Below are 11,004 nucleotides of genomic sequence, written 5' to 3' on the forward strand. Positions count from 1 at the left end.
AAATATTTCTGATGCCTCTGAAACTTTGTGATTGTTTGTTATGCAGCACTTTCATACCAATCGTTGACTCTTTCATCCCTTGATTTTAGAATTTCAAGAAGTTTTTCATTACCATGATTATGTGATTATTAATAGCAAATTCTAATGGTTGCTACCTAAATCCATTCCCTCTGGCAGAGCTTTGATTTCTTTCTTTCTTTTTTTTTTTTCTTTTCTTTTCTTTTTTTTTTTTTTTGACCATGCCTGTGGCACTGGAAGTTCCCAGGCCAGGGATCAAACCTGCACCACAGCAACAACCTGAGCCACTGCAGAACCAACACTGGAGCCCTAACCCACTGCACCGCAGGCAAAATCCTGCAGAGCTTTGATTTGATTTTATAGGAGTTCACTCTCTGCCCAGCCAAGATCAGCGCTCAGAAAAGGTGTCCTCTTCAACCTCAAGGGGCAAGTCTCAATTAATCTAAGCCAATTGTAGTTTGCTGGTGACTGATTTAGGAGACAGCATATAACACAGTTATGGCCAAAGAAATGTGAGAAGGCTGGTGGGGGCTTTCCAGAGCCTTCTCTCCTCTATGAGAAACTCCTGAGACGACCCTACCTATTTTTACGCCTTTAAAGCCTTAAACCTGGGACCATGAGGGGAGCTGCCAACAGGACAAACCAACATGTTGAAGAGGACAGATTGGAAGGAGCCTGCATCACAGATGTCACCAAGGAGCCATCCCATTGCAAGCCTTGGTGCTGCCCTAACTCGTGGCTACTTGTCGCGTGTCCTTGTTATTTAGGCCTCATTTCCCTACCGTTTCTCCTCCTTACAACTCAGTCCCTTCTGATCCAGACGCTTCCTCAGAAAAGGAAAATCCAAGAGTTCCCGATGTAGCACAGTGGGTTAAGGGTCCAACTGCAGCAGCATGGGTCACTGCAGAGATGCAGGTACGATCCCTGGCCCTTTGCAGTGGGTGAAAGCATCTGGATTTGCCGCTGATGAGGCTCAGATTCAGTCCCTGGCCCGGGAACTTACATATGCCACAAGGATGGCCATAAAATTAAAAAAAGGAAAATCCAAGTTAAAAAAAGACATGTGTGGATCTTCCTTTCTTTCTTATGTTTTTATCAAGTGATTCATCCTCTCACAAAACCTTTAAAGATGGGCTTAAAAAATGTTGGCTCCTAGAGCTGCCTCCAAAATTTGACTTTAAGGGGTTTCACCATGGCTGCTATGTTATGAAAGGGCTTCTGACCTCACTACGTGATGACTGTCACATCTGCCCAGGGATGTGAGGACCCCTTGAGGACAACTTCAGAACCTTGGGCCGACAGGTAAATGCAGGATGAATTTCCACAAGCATTCGGTTTCCTTGGTGATGGTCCCTCCTTCCAAAGAGAGACTCCCAGGGGCTCATACTGCGACGTGGCCAGGGTGAACCTGACACATTTAAAGCCGTGGCAGCTGAATTATAAAGAGCAAATTCAGCCCACAAGAATGTTCTTTCTCCAGCACAATAAGCATGTGATACATTTGCTCAGTATGACAGATTCTACTTCAGTAGACAGCACCTTCAGAAAACACATTAAAATGTCATTAGATTTCAACTAAACTTGCTGATAATTTGGGAAACTTTCCCGTGCTGTGCTTGGCAGAAACTAGCTCAGGCCAAATTATTGTTCATTTTGTTAATATAAGACTTCAGGCCACTCTCCAGACTTGCCACGCTTTCCCCTGCCCGGGAGCCTCTGCCCTTGCTCTTTTTGTCCCCTGGAATCCCTCTCTCACTCATTGCCCGGCAAAGTCCTCCTCATCCAGCAATGCACAATTCAACTATCAATTCCTCTCTGAAGCTCTGCCTGACCCCTGGGGCAATGCTGCACAAGGGGTGATTGAAGTCAGGCCCACCCAATTTTGTCTTTTTTTTTTTTTTTTTAGGGCCACACATGCAGCATATGGAGGTTCCCAGGCTAGGGGTCCAATCAGAGCTGCAGCCGCTGGGTAACTCCACAGCCATAGCAACACAGGATCCTTAACCCACTGAGCAAGGCCAGGGATGGAACATGCGTCCTCACGGGTGCTGGTCAGGTTCGTTAACCACTGAGCCACAACAGGAATTCCAGGCCCAGCAGATTTTGGATTCACCTGTCTTCAATTAGCTGGGTGACCTCAGACAAGGAGCCCAGCTTCTCTGAGCCAAGGCTTGGCTTCCTCTCCTGTAAAATACGCATCCTGACTGCCCCTGCCTCCAGCTCGTGCCGGGAAGGAGCCGAACTCCTGGGAGAGGCCCTGGCACAAGGTGAAGGCTCCATATATTTTGGCTGTTGTTACTGGATACCTTCCTAGGGAATCATAAAGCTTTATAGCCAGAAGGGGCTTCAGAAGAGCTCTTCTTAACCTTCTGTGTACAATGAATCACCTGGGGGTGCTGTTAAAACACAGGCTCTGATGCAGCAGTTCTGGGGAGGTGCCTGAGATGTGTGAGCATTTCTTACAAGGCCGGTCCCAGAACTGCATTTTGAGTAGCACAGCTGTATGTGACATTGAGTTCCTTTTTTTTTTGGTCTTTTTAGGGCCACACCCTCGGCATATGGAAGTTCCCAGTCTAGAAGTCAAATTGGAGTTAGAGCTGCTGGCCCACACCACAGCCACTGCAACAAGGGTTCGGAGCCAAATCTGAAACCTACACCACAGCGCACAGCAATGCCAGATCCCTGACCCGCTGATGGAGGCCAGGGATGGAACCCGCATCCTCATGGACACTAGCTGGGTTTGTTCCCGCTGAGCCACAGTGGAACTCCCATGGCAGTGAGTTCCTGCCTGCTTTAGCAAAGAGGAAGGTGAGGCCTGAGAGGAAACGGTCCAGAAGTCTGAGAAAGGCAACACGGGTCACAGTCCATGGGCAGAGTTTAAGGAGAGAGTCACTTTTCAAAGCGGTTCTCACCTGAAACCCCTACGTGATGTTTATCTGTGTGTTGCAAATTCATCTCCCCACTCTGGGAGCCAGCACTCTGTTTCCTGAAGAGGTGGGCTTTATTCCTGACTGGGAGGTGGGAGGAAGAGGGCGAGAGAGGGACAATGTCAAGAGCAAAGGCATTAAGCCAAAACGGGCGACGTTCTATTGGGGGAGAGGCGGAAACACGTGACCTCGGGGTCTGTGGCATAAAACAAAGCTTAGAAGGAGCCGGCGTGGGCTCTTACTCTTCTCATAATATACTAAAAACAATCAAAGTCTTCAGGAAATCGGGGAGTGTACCGGAACAGTTATTGCTTTTCCAACATAAAACAATCACCAGATTTCCAACATCAGGGAAATAAACACCTCTCTTGTCTTTGGGGAAGCATCTGGACCGATGTGGCTCCATCATGTGACAAACTGAGCCCGGTTCCATGGCTTTCGTACGTGGATCCCAGACTCGTTCCTTAATTACGCCTTCACTTTTTTGTGTGTGTGTGTCTTTTTTTAGGACTGCACTCACGGCATATGGAGGTTCCCAGGCTAGGGGTCCAATCGGAGATGTTGCTGCTGGCCTTCGCCACAGCCACAGCAACTCGGGATCCGAGACTTGTCTGTGAGCTACACCACAGCTCACAGCAATGCCCGATCCTTAACCCACTGAGCAAGGCCAGGGATCCAACCCGCAACCTCATGGTTCCTAGTCGGATTCGTTTCCGCTGTGCCACGACGGGAACGCTCCCATTCCTTGATTAAAAGGACGTGTCCATTGCTTCCCACTGCTTGTGCCGATGCCCAGATGCCTGTCACACAGACAGCCACTGTGGGTTCTACTTCTTTCTTCCCACCCCTGACCTCTCCTCTCATCTGGCTCACCCCAAAGCTCAGCCTGAGCTCCTCAGAGAAGCTGGAAAGGAACCAACTAAAGAAAACATCCAGAGCCCCTGTTCACAGAAAAAGCTGGAACCTAGACGCCCCTGAATGCAATCCTTTTGAGAAGGCGTGACTCAGTCCTAAGGAAGATCTGATACTTAATCATCTTCCATCATCCGCAAGCAAGGCTCTTCCCATCAGCCACTGGAAGGAAGAAGAAATAGAAGCAAGTCCGTCAGCCAAGGGTTGCTTATGCCCCAAAGGCTGCAAGAGTCCAGAGATGCAAGTACCTGAGGAAAATGCATCAATTCTTTTAGGGAGCCTCTGTTGTGGCTCCGTGGTAATGAACCCAACTAGTATCCATGAGGACATGGGTTCAATCCCTGGCCCCACTCAGTGAGTTAAGGATCCGGCACTACCGTGAGCTGTGGTGTAGGTTGCGGACGTGGCCTGGATCTGGCATTGCTATGGCTGTGGTGCAGACAGGCAGCTACAGATTTTATTCAACCCCTAGCCTGGGAACTTTCATATGCTACAGGTACAGCCCTAAAAAAAAAAAAAGAAAAAGAAAAAAAAATCTTCCGTATTATGACAATAATGATCCCAGAAGTTCTTTTCGTTTTCTATCAAAGCGCAACCAGCAAACTCCCTCGGGTCTCTGTGCTATTTGCTGGAAATAAAGAGACAAATAAGACAGATGGTTCTTGTCTTCAGAGAGTTGACAATCCAGTAGAAGGAAGAAAAGATTAACAAATAACTAGGAAACAAGATGAAGAATGGCTCCAGAGCTAAAATGGCAGGAGAACTGCTGAAGAAAGGAGATACGAATGCAAATCTAAGCGGTAGAGCACCACCCTGCAGGCTATTTTCATAGTTAGCCTCATAGCCCAGCTTTCTCAGTTTTTCTAGGGATGTCTCGAAGATAGGACAAGTTGTGTAACTTGAAGAGTAAGTGAACAGGAAATACTGTATGTAGGCAGTCCTTTGCTTTTATAAATATGAACATATGTATGAAATTAACTGTATATGAGTGGCACAAAAGACATACACATATAAGTAGTTTTGGCCCAAATGGCTCTCTATGGTTGGGCAGGTTGTGCACTGCAACAAGGGCACCTGGCCAAGCAGATAAGTGAGGAATGAAATCCAGCTATGTGCCCTGGCGCAAGGTTGTATTTATCCAGAAAAAAAAGGAGTCCTTTTTTCTGATTTTCACAAGCCATCATGCTGGATAGCAGTGGCCCTAATTCTGAGAGGTTAAAAAATGTTTTTAAATTCCAACCAGGAGTTCCCTAGTGGCCTGGCAATGAGTGACTCGGCATTGTCACCGCTGTGGCTCAGGTTCAATCCCTGCCCCAGGAACTTCCACATGCCATGGGTGGAGCAAAAAATAAATAAATAAATAAATAAATAAAAATTACAAAAATAAAAAGCAGTGACTTCCAAAAGTTTTCTTTAATTCTTTTAAAGTATAGTTGATTTACAATGTTCTGTCAATTTTTTTTTTGCTGTACAGAAAAATTCTTTTTCTCATATTCTTTTTCTCATTTTATCTTCTATCGTAAAAATTCCAATCAAATATTTATAGCATTTTCTTTCATGATATGGTTTTCCTTTATCAGTGTGTCTAGAATAAACCACGTTCCCCACAGGGGGATGTGTCCTTGTGCCAGAATTAGACAAAACAGGCATGAGGACCCCTGGCCGTCTGTGAACTTGGGCCACATGAGGGCAAACTCTTCACTCGAGGTGGCCAGCTCAATCCAGCAACTCGTCTACTGAACACCTACTATGAGCTGACACTATGCCAGGCCTGGGGAAAGAGCAGACACAAATGCAATTTCACCCCTGCCCCGCAGGAAGAAGACGAACATAAATAATTCTCCCCACTGCAGACCAGGGGGAAGTGCTGGAGGGGGGGGGGGCAGTAGCAGGGTTCATGGAGGGAGGGAAAGATTCTTTATGGCCAGAGTGACTGGGAACGCTTCCCAGAGGAGGCAGGAATTTATCTGGAACTTGAATAATCCAGGGGGGCCATTCCAGACAGAACAAACAGCTTGAGCAAACATTGGGAACACAAGACAATTGGGCTTGTGCAGGAAGAGAGAAGAGGCTGGGACCCAGAATGCTGTAGTGGCAGGAGAGGTGGAGGACAGCCAAGAGTGGGTGCTGGTACAAAAGGCAGAAAGGAGCTTGGTGAGCAAGGTCCTTGGTGCTGGCCTTGCTGAGGATGCAGCAGGGTAGCAGGACGGGGCTCCGTGGAACGTGGTCTGCCAGGGTCTTTGTCGCTAAGAGTCAGCTCCCGGCTCACCCGGAGCTGGGGTGAGATGTCCACCTCTCTGGCTTTGCCCTTCTGCAATTGCCTGCTAGTGGCTGTTCTAGAGGATTCAGCTCAGCTGCCCACCCCAGAATCAGCCCTCCTGGTCATCTGGTGACAGGTAACATGGAACAGGCAGTCTGGGACCTCAGGCACACAAATGAACTTCAGGATCACTCACTTAAAAAAAACAACCACCAAAAAAGCAGATTTCCTGTTTGCCTCTCTAAAGAGGAAGTTTTCTGTAACTTCTTGAGACTTCTAGGCCCCTATACTGGCTCTTCTCTCCCTTAGGAATCTGCAGCCTCAGCCCCAGCCGAAAGGGACCCTATACACAATTGGCAGCAACCACATTCAACTTTTTAACAGCTGACTCCTGCCAACGTCCTCCTCTCCCCATTGCCAACCCCGAGAGTATTGCAGAGATTAATTAGGAGCTGTCTGCAAGAAGGCAACCACATTATGAGTCTCTGGAGAGCACAGCCTCAGTCTAACTTAGCCATTCATTCCGTAAATACTTATTGGATGTGCCAGGCATTCTTCCAGGTCATAGAGCAGAGTGGTTGTGGGCTCAGGCTCTGGGGCAAGACTGCCTCTACCTGTCTCAGCTCCACCACTGGCAAGCTGTGTAACCTTGGGCAAGGTAATTAACCTCTCTGAGACTTAGGGATAATATTACCTATCTTGCAGGGTTTTAAGGATTAAATTATGTTTTTATAGCAGTTTCTGAGAACAAGGAATGAGAACACAAAACCACACATGTTCATAACAGCCAAAAAGGAGAAAAAACCCAAATGTCCATCTGATGAATGGATAAATAAAATGTGATATATCCACACAATAGAAGATTATCCAGCAATAGAGAGGAATGAAGTCCTGACAGATACTACAGTAAGGATCAGCCTTGAGAACATTATGCTAAGTGGAAGAATCCAGTCATGAAAAATCAGATATTGCATGATTCCATTTATATGACATGTCCAGAACAGAGGAATCTAAAGAGACAGAAAGTGGATTAGTAGATGCCTCGGCGGGGGAGGGAGAATGAGGAGGGACGGCTAGGGGGTGCGTGGTTTCTTTTTAGGGTAGTGAAAATGTTCTAAAATTGATGGTGGTAATGGTTGCACAACTCTGTGAATATACTAAGAGCCACTGTACATTTAAACTGGTGTGTACATTGTATGGTATATGGATTATATCTCACTAAAGCTGCCTTTTAAAATGTCTTAGAACAAGGCCTGGCACATAATAAGCACTCAGTAAGTGTCCGCTAGTGTTACCTGGTGCTCAGAAAACAGGAATGAAAAGGATGAGCAGGCTCTCTGCCTCATGAAGCTTGCATTCACGGAATTCAGTTCTGCAGCCTACCTACGCGTGGTCGAGTACAGTGCTGGCATGCAGCCAGCATTCGCCATCGTCGCTCAGACTGCGTGCCTTCCGGAAGTCCAACCATGTTGCCCAGTGTGAGGGGGTGACATGTGATGTCTGCCTAGGGCTGTCTGCCCATTTATTCTTGTCCTCTAACAAAGCCCACCCTCTCGTGGACCACAGGATCAACAGTATTCCTTCTGGATCTTCTCAACTCCTGACTGGCTTTGTCTCCTGCTCTTAGAAGTCCTTGACCTCTTCGCTTCCCGCCCCACCCTTGAACCTGACAGTGCATCTGCTTCTCTGGTTTGGACCTTCAGCTCTCAGGGATAGGCTCTGGGCCCTGACCCAAGGAATGGGATGGTGCCAGAGAAATGCAGACATCTGGTTCTCAGGGCATTGCCAAGGTTCCAAGCATACCAGTTCTTGGAACATGGAATTCACCAGAGGAACTCTGAGTGCAGAGGCAAATGGAGACTTCATTCCTGGGAGCCACACCCAGGTTCACGCGGCCAAGTGACTGCAAAGCTGCATTCCCGGAGAGGCTCGGGAGAGCAGGAGAGGCAGGTTCTGTTCCAGAACAGCCAGGTACTGCCTCTGGCCCTATTCAACTCTGGCTTTCCACAGAGGGTGACCAACTGGTGCCAGCTTGCCAAGGACTTTCTAAGTTTAAAAACTCCAAGTTCCACCTCCCAGGAACCTCTTTGGTCCCAGGCAAACTGAAATGGTCACTCTAGTTCCACAGCTCCATGGAAGGGAGTGTCCCCTGTGAGCCAATGACCCCTCCTTCTCCTCTTCCTTAACCCCCCCTCTTCCTCCTCCTCCCCCTCCACTTCCTCTACCTCCTCTTCCTTCCTTGGTAACAGCCGGGATGGAAATCATGATGATAGCATCAGGCTAAAGACCGAAGGCAGAGTTCCCTTACGGTGCAGTGGGTTAAGGATCTGGCATTGTCACTGCAGTGGCTCAGGTCACTGCTGTGGTGTGGGTTTGATTCCTGGTCCAGGAACTTCCACATGCTGCAGGTGTGGCTAAAAAATAAAAAATGACAGAAGGCAGAGTCAGCACAGGGCTCAGCAGAGACTGGGGAGCCTCCCCTGGTACCCATGGAGGGCAGGGAGTGGGAGCAGAAGAGCTACAGGACAGTCCCAGGCGCCCGTGCACCACATGTCTGGTGTTCCCAAGGGGAGAGGTTTCCAGGAACGGGGTGAAGAGGAAAAGGCAAGGAGGTCAGAGCAGCAGCTGCAACCTACCAGCGGGCTGGGCTGGGGCATCCATCCTTCCCAGAGCCCCAAACCAGCTCCAGCCTGTCTGCAAGGGCCACCTTTGCCTTGTCACCCCCAGTCTGTGCCTCCACTTCACACACCTGCCTGGATGACCACAGGCCTCCATCCTTTTTTTTTTTTCTTTTGTCTTTTTGGGGCCTCACCTCCAGCATATGGAAGTTCCTGGGCCAAGAGTTGAATAGGAGCTATAGCTGCCGGACTTCACCACAGCCACAGCAACGCCAGGTCCTTAACCCACTGAGCGAGACCAGAGATTGAACCCATGTCCTCATGGATACTAGTTGGGTTCATTACCACTGAGCCATGATGGGAACTCCAGGCCTCCATCTTCTTGAGCAGGTGGCAGCAGTCATGAGGTGGCATGAAGCTGGCAGAGCGGAGAGGCATTCACGGCTGTGGGCAAAGGATGGCATGGCTGACACCCAGCTGTGGGTTTCGGGATAATGAATACCACCCATGGGAGCCAGGCAGCCACTGAGGAGTAGCCTCCCTCTTCTGTCCTTGGGGCTTTGTCCATGGCCAGCCTCTCAGTCTGGGAGAGCCAAGTGACAGTGTGTGAATTCACAACAGGTCAGAACTATAGGACAAGCACTCAGGAAGCGATCAGGGCATGTACGGTATCCCCCTACTGAGTCAACACCAAGGAGGGGCTTCTTTGAGGTTCTTAGGCCCTTTCTCTAAAAAGAAGTAGTCATTAACACTTTAGTATAAAGTCCTGCAATCCAGTTATCAGGTTCTCATATGATACATTTGTATGTGGAATCTAAAATATGGCACAGAGGAGCCTATTTGCAGAAATGAAACAGACTTACAGACATAGAGAGTGGTTGCCAAGAGGGAGGGGGAGGGAGTGAGGTGGACTCGGAGGTTGGGGTTGGTAGATGCAAACTATTACATTTAGAATGGATAAACAATGAGGTCCTGCTCTATAGCACAGGGAACCAGATCCAGTCACTTGTGATAGAACATGATAAAAGAGAATATGAGAAAAAAAATGTGTATATATGTATGACTGGGTCACTTTGCTATATTGCAGAAATTGACAGAACATTGTAAATCAACTATAATAAAATTTTTTTTAAGTTATCAGGTTCTTCTTTCCTAAGTCCCACCATCCCTAAGTGTGCTTGAAGAGAAGATCTTGGGGGAGTTCCCTTCATGGCTCAGTGGTTAACAAACTCAACTAGGAACCATGAGAATGTGGGTTCAATCCCTGACCTCGCTCAGTGGCTTAAGGATCCAGCACTGCCATGAGCTGTGGTGTAGGTCGAAGATGAGGCTTGGATCCCATGTTGCTATAGCTGTAGCGTAGGCCAGCAGCTGTAGCTCCAATTCAATCCCTAGCCCGGGAACTTCCATATGCCGTGGGTGTGGCCCTTAAAAGACAAAAGATCAAAAAAAAAAAAAAAAAAAAGAGAGAGAAGGTCTTGGGAGTGCGGGGCTCTGGATGGTGAGTTGGGGAGGGGATGCTCTGTGCAACCAGGAGAGGTGGGGTCTGAGAGGTACCATCTTCACCTTCTCACTTTGATTTTTTTTTCCTCCTCACTCCCCAAGCTGGAACACCTGTGCCCACCTGCAGACCTGGCACTACCCAGATCTGAGACCATCCGGATGGGCAGCAAAGGTCTTGACAACCTAAGTAATGCCAGCACCTGGGGGGTGAAGCTCTATAGCACATGGGCCTAAGGTTTGCATAGCCAGGTCCCCCTGGGGGTCAGAAGCCTGCACAGGAACCATGGGCTGGCCCAGCATGGGGGACAAAGTTCCTACCTCAGCTGGCCTTCCCAGAGGTCCATCGCCCCACAGACCTCAAGCCCAGCTCTGGTTCCCCTTAGTCTGCTGAGTTGGGGATCTAAGGCTCGGCTTGAATTTTTCCAGCCCCTTCCCTAGAGGCTGGAGCGTGCTTCCCAGACTTCCCAGAGCTTGCCACCAGACCCTGGACGGCTGAAGGGTGACCACATCTGCCCCATTCGCCTTGGCCCTGGGGCTTTCTCCCTGCCCATGAGTCTGTCAACCCCATGGCTGCAGCCCCGGTCCAGCTCACACTTGAGCTCATCTCCTTTCATTCCCTTCTCTTTCCATCTTCCTCCAGTGGACTGGAAGGTGTGGTCCAGTGGCTGGATAAGTGGCCGTTGCCTTACTGAGGGCAGAGAGGAGCCGAAAGGGAGCAGATGCAAGAAGTGCCCATCTATCGAAGGCAGGCACTGCTGCTCAGGGG

General features: G+C 48.8%; 1 long non-coding RNA gene across 1 annotated transcript; it reads right to left on the minus strand.

The window, feature by feature from the left end:
* Positions 1-5,339: 5,339 nt before the first annotated feature.
* On the minus strand, positions 5,340-9,179 carry LOC146397093 (uncharacterized). The gene is made up of 2 exons (XR_014827071.1): positions 9,081-9,179; positions 5,340-8,531 (listed from the first exon to the last, which is right to left on the minus strand). It is a non-coding gene; the product is annotated as an uncharacterized LOC146397093 (long non-coding RNA).
* Positions 9,180-11,004: the final 1,825 nt, after the last annotated feature.

This window comes from Sus scrofa, chromosome 14, assembly GCF_054392235.1.
Source record: "Sus scrofa isolate SSC_HxYL_T2T_F1_AM1 chromosome 14, Sscrofa_HxYL_maternal_Yorkshire_Landrace_v2.0, whole genome shotgun sequence".
Lineage (NCBI taxonomy): Eukaryota > Metazoa > Chordata > Mammalia > Artiodactyla > Suidae > Sus > Sus scrofa.